This window comes from Perognathus longimembris, chromosome 6 (genome assembly GCF_023159225.1).
Source record: "Perognathus longimembris pacificus isolate PPM17 chromosome 6, ASM2315922v1, whole genome shotgun sequence".
Classification (NCBI taxonomy): domain Eukaryota; kingdom Metazoa; phylum Chordata; class Mammalia; order Rodentia; family Heteromyidae; genus Perognathus; species Perognathus longimembris.
Genome location: NC_063166.1, coordinates 13,175,397 through 13,187,998, shown reverse-complemented (window position 1 = coordinate 13,187,998; position 12,602 = coordinate 13,175,397). Strand labels below are relative to the sequence as shown.

General features: G+C 45.7%; 1 pseudogene; it reads left to right on the top strand.

Annotated features, from left to right (window-relative positions):
• The first annotated feature begins 3,656 nt into the window (after positions 1 to 3,656).
• Positions 3,657 to 4,272, top strand: LOC125352719 (annotated as a pseudogene).
• Positions 4,273 to 12,602: the final 8,330 nt, after the last annotated feature.

Below are 12,602 nucleotides of genomic sequence, written 5' to 3'. Positions count from 1 at the left end.
GAGCTAAAGAAGCTAAGGAATAACATCTAGGTTCTGAGTTCAAGTCCCTGTACAGGCACACACACACAAAAAGATTAAGTGGCCTGTTTGCAGGGTATTTACAGGCTGTTACTATCTAGAAATGCACTAGAAGGCACTCTTACTCCTTCAAAGTTTCCATTCCCTACCTTAGACCCAGTAATTTTGCGTGTGTGTATGTGTGTGTGTGTGTGTGTCTTCTTTTACTCTTACTTTGCTTTAAGCACTGTACTAAAAGCATACTGGAGGGCTGGAAATGTAGTTTAACGGTAGAGTGCTTGCCTAGCATGCATGAAACCTTGGTTTGATTCCTCAGCACCACATGAACAGAAAAAGCTGGGAGTAGTGCTGTAGCTCAAGTGGTAGAGTGCTAGCCTTGAGCAAAAAGAAGCCAGGGACAGTGCTCAGACCCTGAGTCAAAGCCCCAGGACTGGCAAAAAAAAAAATCATACTGGGATCTGAAGATCATGGTTCAAAGCCAGCCCCAGGCAGGAAAGCCTGAGACTCTTATCTCCAATTAACCACCAGAAAACTGAAAGTGGAGGTATGGCTCAAAGTGGTAGAGCACTAGCCTTGAGTGAAAAAGCTCAGGGATAACACCCAGGCAGAGTTCAAGCCCCTTGACTCACCAAAAAAAGAAAAAGAAAAAAGGGAAAAAAACACACCGAGAAAGTGGATTTTATTAATGAACAGTATAAATGTGTTCCTGTTTTCAGTTTCATGGGATAGTTCTTTCCTTAGTCATAAAGGAGGTGTTTCCAAGGGCCCAACAGACATAGCACAGGAATGTAAGGGGTCCAGTGATCTCCCCAGAATTTCCGGGGATTCCTGGCAGCAAGACAGCTGTGTGCTGACAAGTGGTCAGGTGTTGACAATGGCGCAGTGGTTGACAATGGTGGGCAGTGGGACAAGTGGTTGACGTCATCACTGGCTCCCTCCTCGGGCCCTGGGCATGCTGGTGTGATCACGTGGTGTGATCACCTCTCCCCACCGCTGCTGTTTTGTTGCTATCATGATCACTCCGTAGGCTCTGTACATCTGCGGGGCGCTGGAAGCCGTCACTTCCTCTCCACATTCTGACTTCTCTAAATACCATACCCTTGCCCATCTTCTGGAAGAAACTAAACATTCTAAGCTTAAATCACCCTCTTTCTTTTTTTTTTTTTTTTTTGGCCAGTCCTGGGCCTTGGACTCAGGGCCTGAGCACTGTCCCTGGCTTCTTTTTGCTCAAGGCTAGCACTCTGCCACTTGAGCCACAGTGCCACTTCTGGCCGTTTTCTGTATATGTGGTGCTGGGGAATCGAACCCAGGGCCTTATGTATACGAGTCAAGCACTCTTGCCACTAGGCCATATCCCCAGCCCCAAATCACCCTCTTTCTTTGTATCTGCAGATGGTTTTTAATTTACACATGAAAATTCCCAAGAGAAAGTAACTATTTAGAAATATGCAGGGCTGGGAATGTAGCTTAGTGGTAGAGTGCTTGCCTAGCATGCAGGAAGCCCTGGGTTCCATTCCTCAGCACCACATTCACAGAAAAAGCCAGAAGTGGTGCTGTAGCTCAAGAAGTAGAGTGCTAGCCTTGAGCAAAACAAGAATCCAGGGACAGTGCTCAGGCCCTGAGTTCAAGCCCTAGGACTGGCAAAAAAAAAAATTGTAAGCACCTCTTCTGGCTGGCTGATAGCAACAGAGTTATAACTTCTCTACAGTTAATGAGACATAGCTGCCATTTTTGTTTGGGAACCAAGATAGATACTGGACTGATTGAAAAGACAGGCATTAGACTGAGTTGGTGGATGGATGGATGGATGGATGGATGGATGGATGGATGGATGGACTGTGATTGTCTCAAACCTATTATCATCCTCCTCACATTTAAATCATCTTCTACTCAAGCAGTATCCTTAACCCAGTACCTATTTGCTACCAGGCACTTCATAGGAACTCAGTCTGCTGGACACTCTACCCATTGGCTCACTAAGGAATAGAGAAACTTCTCTGTGAAGAAGTAAACATTTAGCCACAAATCTTACACAGTACAAAGTTGTCTCTGTTCTCCTTTCACTTTCCTGTCACAATGCAAAGTAGTCCAGAAAGCCACAGCCCCTCCCTGAAACTACTTCCTCCTTTCTTCCACAGAACCTACACTCAGACTCCCTGCAAAGGTGGGTTTTTTTTTCTTTTTTTTCCAGTCCTGGGGTTTGAACCCAGGGCCTGATACTGTCCCCAAGCTCTTTTGTTTTGTCCTACTTGAGCCACAGTGTCACTTCCAGCTTTTTAGTGGTTAATTAGAGATAAGAGTCTCACAGATCTTCCTGCCCAGGCTGGCTTGAACTGTGATCCTCAGAACTCAGCCTCCTAAGTAGCTAAGATTACAAGTGTGAGCCACCAGCATCCTACAAAGTTTTGTGAGAAAACAGATCTTTTCTTAGTAGAAATTATCTCTATTGGGGCTGGGAATGTGGCTTAGCGGTAGAGTGCTTGCCTAGCATGCCATGAAGCCCTAGGTTCAATTCCTCAGTACCACATACACAGAAAAAGCCAGAAGTGGTGCTGTAGCTCAAGAAGTAGAGTGCTAGCCTTGAGCAAAACAAGAATCCAGGGACAGTGCTCTGGCCCTGAGTTCAAGCCCCAGGACTGGTGAAAAAGAATGAGAAGGAGGAGGAAGAGGAGGAGGAAGAGAAGGAGGAGGAGGAGGAGGAGGAGGAGGAAGGAAGGAAGGAAGGAAGGAAAGAAGGAAGGAAGGAAGGAAGGAAGGAAGGAAGGAAGGAAGGAAGGAAGGAAGGAAAGAAATTATCTCTATTATTGTTCTAAGTTTTTACATCTTTTGGTTCATATAGTTTTTCTAAATGGCAACCTCCCAAAGGGGGCTAGGAAAATCTTTAGTAAATAATCAAAGATAGAGCAAGAAAAAGAATAGAACTGTCCCAAAGGACTTCATTGATGATTAAAATTTTTGTGGCAATCATTTGCTAATCCTCTGCAAAAGAAGTGTGACGGGAGGTCACACTTTGTGATCTCAAAATCAAAGGAGGACTCCCTGGGCCGGGGATTTCCGAAGCAGTGCAGTTCCTTTGCTTGTACAGAGCTCCTGATCTTCCCACTCACAATTTACAGCAGTGGATTGGCCAAGCAAGCTCCCAGGAAGCCAGTCTTCATTTAAAGGCCAGGCCACTTGTAGCAATTGAATGAAAAATGTTGACATCCTGAATAGGCCTGAAAACCTTGGGCCAGGTGTTCATGCATTGGGTAAAAACCTATGAATCCAGGAAAAGAGTAACCAGAGAAAAAATAAATGATTTCAAAAGTTGACACAGGCTGGGCACAGATGGCTCACGCCTATAATCCTAGTCAGAAGGCTGAGACCTGAGAATCATGGTTCAAAGCCAGCCTGGGTTGTAAATTCCATGAGTCCCTTATCTCCAAGAAGTTACTCAGAACAAGCTGGACGTGAGGCTGCGGCTCAAAGTGGTAGAGGGCTAACCTTGAGCAAAAGAAGCTTAAGGGCCAGACGTTCCTCGCCGAGAGTCGCCGCGGTTTCCTGCTTCAACAGTGCTTGAACGGAACCGGGCGCTGGATCCCCATCCCGGCCACCCCGCTCGGAGGGCCTCCGCCACCGCGTCTCTCCTCGCCGCTGCCATGACGACCGCATCCCCCTCGCAGGTACCACCAGGACTCGGAGGCCGCCATCAACCGCCGGATCAGCCTGGAGCCCTACGCCTCCTACGTCTACCTGTCCATGTCTTACTACTTTGACTGAGAGGATGTGGCTTTGAAGAACTTTGCCAAATATTTTCTTCACCAGTCTCATGAGGAAAGGGAACGGGCAGAGAAACTGATGAAGCTGCAGAACCAGCGAGGTGGCCGCATCTTCCTGCAGGATATCAAGAGACCAGACCGTGAGGACTGGGAAAACGGGCTGATTGCAATGGAGTGTGCATTGCACTTGGAAAAAAAGTGTGAATCAGTCACTACTGGAACTACACAAACTGGCCACTGACAAAAATGACCCCCATTTGTGTGACTTCATGGAGACTCATTACCTGAAAGAGCAGGTGAAATCCAGCAAGGCATTGGGTGACCACGTCACCAACTTGCGCAAGATGGGAGCCCCTGAATCTGGCATGGCGGAGTATCTCTTTGACAAGCACACTCTGGGAGACAGTGACAATGACAGCTAAGCCGATCCCCCAAAGCCACAGTGACTGCCCCTCCCCGAGGCAGTGCATGCATGCTGGGGTTACCATTACCTTTTCTGTAAGTTGTACCAGAGCGTCCTAAGTTCTTTTATTCCTTCAAATAAAGAAATTTGGTACCAAAAAATAAAATTAAAATTAAAAAAAGAAGCTTAAGGAAAGTACACAGGCCCTGAGTTCAAGTTCCAGGACAAGCACACTTCTCCTTCCCCCACAAAAGTAAATGGAATGGAGAGTACACTGGGGCTTGGGGGAGGGGGAAAATCATGACCCTCAGAATATTTGAGGCTCTATGTTAGAAAAACAGCTTTCCTTACACCTCATAACCCCTGACCTTAAAAGTCTTTTCTATCCTTCAAAACAAACCAATTATCACTCATCTACTCATTTATTTATTCATCTAACTAGATTTGGTTGGGCACTGTGAGCCAGGATTGGAAGTAGACCACACACACACACACACACACACACACACACACACACACACACACACGAGAGAGAGAGAGAAAGAGAGAAAGAGAGTAGAATATAAATCCTACCAAGTTTCCCCAATTTTCAACGAATCTTATTTCATCTTAACTCTGCTCCTCTTCCACATTCCTGTCCATTGCCTGTGCCTGCTCTGTTCTGTATTTTCAGAGGACTCAAATATGTATGGGTTTCTTTAACAATAACAACAAGCCGTCTCACTAAATAGCCCAGATTGGCCTCAAACTCAGGACCTTCCTGCCTTTGTCTCCTGTAATGTTGACATTACAGGAATGCACGGCAACACCTGACCAAATGTATATGTCTAAGAAGTATTATACTTTACAATAGACCATAACAATAAACAAATTAATTCACACAAAGCAATAACTTTCTAATGGACACATTAAGACACACTAGGATGAGACTGGCTAAAAAAGTTAAAGACTTCTCAATGCCTTCAAATCGTGTAAGTTTTTCCTCTAAGACTATCTGGCATGGGCTGGGAATATGGCCTAGTGTCCAGAGTGTTTGCCTTGTATACATGAAGCCCTAGGTTCGATTCCCCAGCACCACATATATAGAAAACAGCCAGAAGTGGCGCTGTGGCTCAAGTGGCAGAGTGCTAGCCTTGAGCAAAAAGAAGCCAGGGACAGTGCTCAGGCCCTGAGTTCAAGGCCCAGGGCTGGCCAAAAAAAAAAAAAGAAGAAGAAGAAAGGAAGGAAGAAAGAAAGAAAGAAAGAAAGAAAGAAAGAAAGAAAGAAAGAAAGAAAGAAAGAAAGAAAGAAGGAAGGAAGGAAGGAAGGAAGGAAGGAAGGAAGGAAGGAAGGAAGGAAGGAAGGAAGGAAGGAAGGAAAGAAAGAAAAAGAAATGAAGACTATCTGGCATTCTATATTCCTTCTACTATTTTTAGAAAATGGAATCAATGGCTGGGCATTGCTTTCACTTCTCATCTCCTTGACCACAAATGCTGTCACCTGATGTCAGGAATATCACATATTCATCACCACTGAGCTCAGAGACTGGCTTTCCACGTCTACCTCCTCCCGGAGCTCCTAACTACTGCACCTCTCTCTTCCTCTTTTCTTATGCTACATACTGATTCATCAAAGCTTCTCACCACTTTACTGTATTCCCACGACAACTCACACACACATTCATCCCTGATAATGTCTATCTTAGAAGACATGGACCTTTCCTTCAAATCATCCAGTTATCCCCCAGACTGTCATTGATCCACAGAAATAAGGAGAATAATCTCTGCTTTCTTGTCATTCTCTCTCTTTTGAACTCAGGGCCTGGGCACTGTTCCTAAGCTCTTCTTCTCAAGGCCAGTGCTCTACCACTTTAAGCCAGTACTCTACCACTTTGAGTCACAGCTCCACTTCTGGTTTTTTGGTGGTTAATTGGAGGTAAGAGTCTCACAGGCTTTCTTGCCTGGGCTGGCTTTGAACTGTGATCCTCAGATCTCAGCCTCCTGAGTAGCTAGGATTACAAGCATGAGCCACCAATGCTGGGCTTGGCTAGTTCTTCTCTTTTTTTCTATCCTTGTAGACTCTAGCTCTGATTGAAAGAATATTATGGCTTTAAAGTTCTAGCTGAATTTCCTGTGGCATACCCTACATGGCTACTGTATATGATTTTGGTACACTGGATATTGCATATATGCCTACATGATCTAGGGAAGGGAAAGAAAAATGAGGGTGTAAGATATCACAAGAAATGTATTCACTGCCTTATTATATAACTATCCTCTTTGTACAACACCTTGTCAATAAAATTTAATTTAAAAAAAAAGAAAGAGGGGCTGTGGATATGGCCTAGTGGCAAGAGCGCTTGCCTCGTATACTTGAAGCCCTGGGTTCGATTCCCCAGCACCACATATATAGAAAATGGCCAGAAGTGGCACTGTGGCTCAAGTGGCAGAGTGCTAGCCTTGAGCAAAAAAGAAGCCAGGGACAGTGCTCAGGCCCTGAGTCCAAGCCCCAGGACTAGCAAAAAAAAAAATAATAATAATAATAAATAAATAAATAAAATAAAGAAAGAGTACTATGGGGCTCTCCACCCAACATACCCCAATAGCTTTTCTACCTGCCTTGAGGCATCAAGGAGTCTACACACTAAGGACAGGGAGTTTAGGAAAGGTGTGAGTGGGTGTGATCCAATTCTTAAGAGTACCAGATTTCCTTACTGGAGTAAATTCAGCACCCCTAACCCATCCTTAACCTAAGAACTGCTGTCTGTATCCAAAGGCATGAATTAACAAATAAGCACCATCAGGCTGAGTGGCATGGATTTCCGTAAGCACCAGCTCACAAGCATATGAGGATTCTCTTTTTTCCTTCGGCTGGAGGGAAGCAGGATTCAAATTTGGGCATATCCTTAAAATGATTTCTGATCTTTCTAAAAGTTGGCCCGATATTTAAGTAGGCAGCTGTCAGATGACCAGGTGTGGGGCTTGGACTCAGGGTCTGAGCACTGTCCCTGGCTTCTTTACAGCGCCACTTCTTGCCATTTTCTGTATATGTGGTGCCGGGGAATTGAACCCAGGGCTTCATGTATATGAGGCAAGCACTCTTGCCACTAGGCTATAACCCCAGCCCATACCTTTGGAGTTTAAAACCTGCCTGTGTGGTCATTAAAGGCAGCCCCAAATGAGCATTGGGGCTTCAGGTATTAGAATGATGCCCACAACAAGGGCTCACAGGCCACCCTTTAGCTACTTAGTCTAATGCTTAGATAGCCCAACTCCATTCATTGGGGGTGAGCCCCAATGTTGGGTTAGGACCCCTAGGTCCAATCCCCCTTTATCATGGATATATAACTGAAGCTTGTCCGGAGGGGGGAGGCCTCAAGTGGGGGGCTCGGGGGCCCTTAGTTAGGGCCCCCTTTAGTTGGTGGAAAGCTTTAAGAGTCTTGGGGTTTCATACAATCAGGGATGGAGAAGGCCCCAGCAAGCCTATGAGGGCCCCATAGAAAGGTTGGGCTACATCAGTGTATCCTGGAACCCAGGTCCTGCAGTAACCTGGCACCCCACAAAGCCCCTTCAGTTTTAGCATCGATGGGAGGAAAAAGTCTAGAACAGGAAGAACTTACCCTCCCTAAGAGTCTGTTTCTCCTTCTAACACAAACCCCAAGTAGATGACCTTAATCTGGTACAATCCAGCTCTTTCCAGTGACACATTGTACCCCCTGCCAGCCAGAAAGGAGTCAGTAGCAGTGAAGTCCACAAAGGAGAAGGACACCTACATATTGTTTTGTTTTGTTTTTTGACAGTCCTGGGGCTTGAACTCTGGACCTGGGTATTGTCCCTGAGCTTTTGTGCTCAAGGCTAGTAGTGCTCTACCACTTGAGGCACAGCTCTACTTCCAGGTTTTTTGTTTTGTTTCCGGTGCTTACTTGGAGATAAGGGTCTCATAGACCTTCCTTCTTGGGCTGGCTTTGATCCTCAGATCTCAGCCTCCTAAGGAGCTAGGATTGCAGGCATGAGCCACCAGTGCTGGCTGCTAAGTTCTTTTTAATCTCTTTAATTTCACATAACCTGAAGGACACATAAGCCCTTTCCCTATGCTGCGTCTGGAGGGGGAACGGTCCAAATGGGGGGTGGGAACTCCCACCCTCCCACATGGCAGCAAAGGAGCACTTGGCGGGCCCAGCTCCTTTAGGCTGGGATGGAATGAGGCAAACTGCCCCTGTGGGGCAATCTCAGGGCCCACTGATGGGGGAGGACGTTGGCTCCAGTTTGGGGACCAGGCCACACAAAATGGCCAAGGTTTTAGAATCCAGTTTGTAGTTGTCCAGCTACTGATTTCTTCAATAAAAGAACAACTGGGCACAGGGAACTTCTGGTCATTTCCCTTCCCATTGCCAGAAGAAAAGTGATCATAAGATTGTGTTGTACTTTACAGTGTCTCCCCTCAGGCCCTAGTTCCTGATCCTCTAGCAGGCATTGGGGCCAAGCTTGGGTGCAGTAGAAGATGAGAATTTTCTTGGGAAGGCTTTGTGGATCCAAGTGTTTCCAGTGTTTCACTAAACATGCCAGGGGATGGGGGTGGGAGGGTGGGGGAGAACCCATCTGGCATTTTAGAAGCCAAAACACCCATGTCTGGAAAGGAACAAAAGAAAAGCTCAGATCAGACTTCCGGTTATGCCAGGTGTCCCTGGGGCAGAAATCCCTCAGAGCGATGGCCTCCCTTTGCCCCTTTCTGCCTTCCACTGCCTCTTGTGGCCAAGGGTAAGAGAAAGAGAAAGGCCCAAAGATCCAGCCCAGTCATGGGAAAGTGGAAAAGATCAGAAGAGTCCATTCTCTCAAGGTAGCAAGATGGTGCCGACCACCAGCAGAATGTCCAGTTGCCCATCTGTGACCTGTAGTTGGCTTGCAATGTCTACTCTCAGACCTTAAAAGAGAAACTGTCTAGACCAGACAGAGTCCAGTGCAAGCCTGCTGGAAAGCTGGATGGTGCAAAGCGTGGTTGGAGGTCTCCTTGGAGATCCTGACCCCACCAGAACATGGGCCAACATCAAGGTCACTTCCAAGGCGGAACGTTCCATCCCATTTGAATGGATCTTAGTGATCTGTGGACATGGTCATGCCCCACGCGGGCACCATGATGAAGCAGAGCAGATTCTTGTTCTCTACACAGTGTAGAAATGAGACCAGGAACAGAAAAAAATCACTTGAGCAAAAGAGAAACTTAGTGCAAAAGGAAAACTAAAACTGCCTGGAAAGAGGGACAGGAAGCCAGAGCTGCTTATCCGCCACCTCTGCTGTTTGGGGTTTCCTTTTATCTCCTTCTCAAGAATTGGGGAACAGGATGAAAGGGGAGGTTTTTCCTTTCCCAGGAAGGCCAGGAGCATTTCAGCTGGTGGGGTTCGGGAAGTCTGGTTGGGTGGGGAGTGGATGAGATTTCAGGAGTGATGGGCGGCTGGGCCCCTGGGACGGAGAGCAGCACAAGTGTCATAAGAATAGTGACAGCAATGGGATGCAGCGAGCTATCTATTTATTTATTTTACCATTAAGGCCATTGACTGCAGTTGTCTTTCTATCCATCTATTACTTCCATCACAATCAATCAGGAATGAATACAGGGAGGGGGATGTAGCATATGAGAGGCTCTAGGGTTCATAACCCAGCACCACAGCAAACAAACAACGAAGAGAGAGGCACCCCTTCCTCCACCTACAAACGGAGAGGAGAATGGCCTGAAAATCACTTCCTCCAGCTTCCTCAACCTTCCATCATCTTAGAATTGACCAAAAAAAAAAAAGTCTGAATATGAGCTTCCGTGTCAATTCTCATTATCCTGACAACAGACTCAGGAGTCCAGCCATATTCTGGCCTGTGGACCAGCCAGGGACTTTCCAGGTAAGCAAAGATGATGCAGGCCTCCATGCGTGGATTTCCCCTTTCTCTGCCTCTGCACTTGTCATACGAAACTCCTTGTTCCTCTTGTCCTCACCGTTCCTGCACAGATCTCAACTTGCCACACACAGCGTTCCCCACGTGCCCTTACAGCTGGCCATTGTCAGAGGCTTAGTCTGCCAGAAACTAGTGACGCAGACTTCCACCCACTTGTTATTGGACAGAGAGAGATGTCTCTGGAATTGCACAGAAACAGAACTGCTTCTTCAAAGTCTCTATATTAATTGAAATACAACTGTCCCGATGATGTGTTCCCTCTCTCTGTCCACTCTTTTTTTTTTTTTTGGCCAGTCCTGGGACTTGGACTCAGGGCCTGAGCACTGTCCCTGGCTTCTTCCCGCTCAAGGCTAGCACTCTGCCACTTGAGCCACAGCGCCGCTTCTGGCCATTTTCTGTATATGTGGTGCTGGGGAATCAAACCTAGGGCCTTGTGTATCCGAGGCAGGCACTCTTGCCACTAGGCTATATCCCCAGCCCTCTGTCCACTTTTAATTATGCTCAGAAGAATGTCCTTCCCTGTCCCACCAGAGAACTATGTCATGATGGCTGGAGGCTCAAACCCAAGGGACCAGCTGAAGAGGAGATGGCCAAGAAAACAGGAAGAGGCCAATGAAGCTGTGAACCAAGTGGGAGATTTGTCTCCCTCAGGCCCTGACACCTTTCAAGTGCTGCTGAAGGATGAATGCCTGTCCCTTCCGCTCATTACTCTTCCTACACTCTGAAATGACACCCTGTGCTGACCCACCAACCTTCTGACTGTCAGTGATATGCACCGGGATATTCCAATGGCTCCCTAAACTCCTATTATTTTGTTCTTTCACTGGAAAATATCTCCCCTGAATTGACAATGATTACACTGGTGTCTCTGTTACCTGGCTTAAGTGCTTTTTGTTTCTTCTCTGCCACCATCTTTTCTTTATATTTAATCTACTATCTTTGGTTATATTAAATGCCCAGAAGTATATAGCCCTCACTCAGTGAATGTCCAATAAAGGAATCTTCATCACAAAGTTTAGCCTCCTACATCAGCACCACCTGGGCGGCCCCTGTTTGTCAGTGCAATTAGGGTGGTGTATATTGAAGTTCTTCCTCACTCTCAGGGAGTCAGTAATCTGTTCCCTCTCTGTTCTCTGAAGCTTCCCTATTATCATATCCAGTCATCTATGTATCCTTATGGTCATCTCTCTATAAATTCCTGGCATACTGTAGTATACCTCAAGCAAACTCTAACCTTCTACTTGGACTTTAAGACTTTCATTGTCTATACATAACTAATGAATACAGCAAACTCTCTGCCATTAACAAATCTGACTGCTTCAAAAGAGGAAGTACAAATACAAAACAATTTATAACGTTATGCTAAAATTCTTCACCTGGTATGGAATATATTTACTTGGAAGTAATTATCTAAAGAGTCTAGTGTCTTTAATAAATGAGCATTTATTTTTTGCCTTGTAAGAACTAAACCAAGAATAACCAGAGTCACATTATTACTGTGAATGCTAGAGACACTTTTGCCTTTGTAATTTCTTTCTCTGCAAAAATAAATAAATAAATAAATGCAAGTTATATTTGAGGGCCAGGGTTGTAGCTCAGAGTGGAGGGCATTAACAAGGACATGGTTTCAATTTTAGAACAATAGCAACAACAAATTAGTGATCACAGTGATATGAAGACATAGAGCCAGGAATGGTGGCTCACACCTGTAATCCTAGCTACACTCAGGAGACTGAGATCTGAGGATGAAGGTTCAAAGCCAACCCAGGCAGAAAAGTCCCCATGAGACTCTAATCTCCAATTAATCACCAGAAAACCAGAAGTGGTGCTATAACTCAACGTGGGAGAGCTCTAGATTTGAGTGAAAGAGCTCAGGGACAGTAACCAGGCCATGAATTCAAGTCCCATGATGACCTAAAGGAAAAAAGAAAAGAAATAGAATTCAGGCTGGATAATGTTAATTTTCTCCTAGTTTTAAAAGAAAGTTAGGCATTTTAAAGACAACTACGAACATCATGATCCTTGTAAATTCTGTCTACTCTACATATCAGTGGTTCCTCAGGATGTGTCTTTTTTTTGCTAGTCCTGGGGCTTGGACTCAGGGCCTGAGCACTGTCCCTGGCTTCTTTTTGCTCAAGGCTAGCACTCTGCCACTTGAGCCACAGTGCCACTTCTGGCCATTTTCTATATATGTGGTGCTGGGGAATCGAACCCAGGGCTTCACGTATATGAGGTGAGCGCTCTACCACTAGGCCATATTCCCAGCCCTCAGGATGTGTCTTATAAGCTCATTTTAAAAAAAATGTTGCTGGTGTTTGTTGATTCTTTAGATTCTTTCCTTCTTTCTCTTTCTCTCTTACCTTTTTTCTTTCTCTCATTTTCTCTTTTTTTCTTTCTCTCCCTTCCTTCCTTCCTTCCTTCCTTCCTTCCTTCTTTCCTTCCTTCCTTCCTTTCTTTCTTAGTCCAAGACTGGAACTGGAACTAGAAGTTGGTACCTGACAC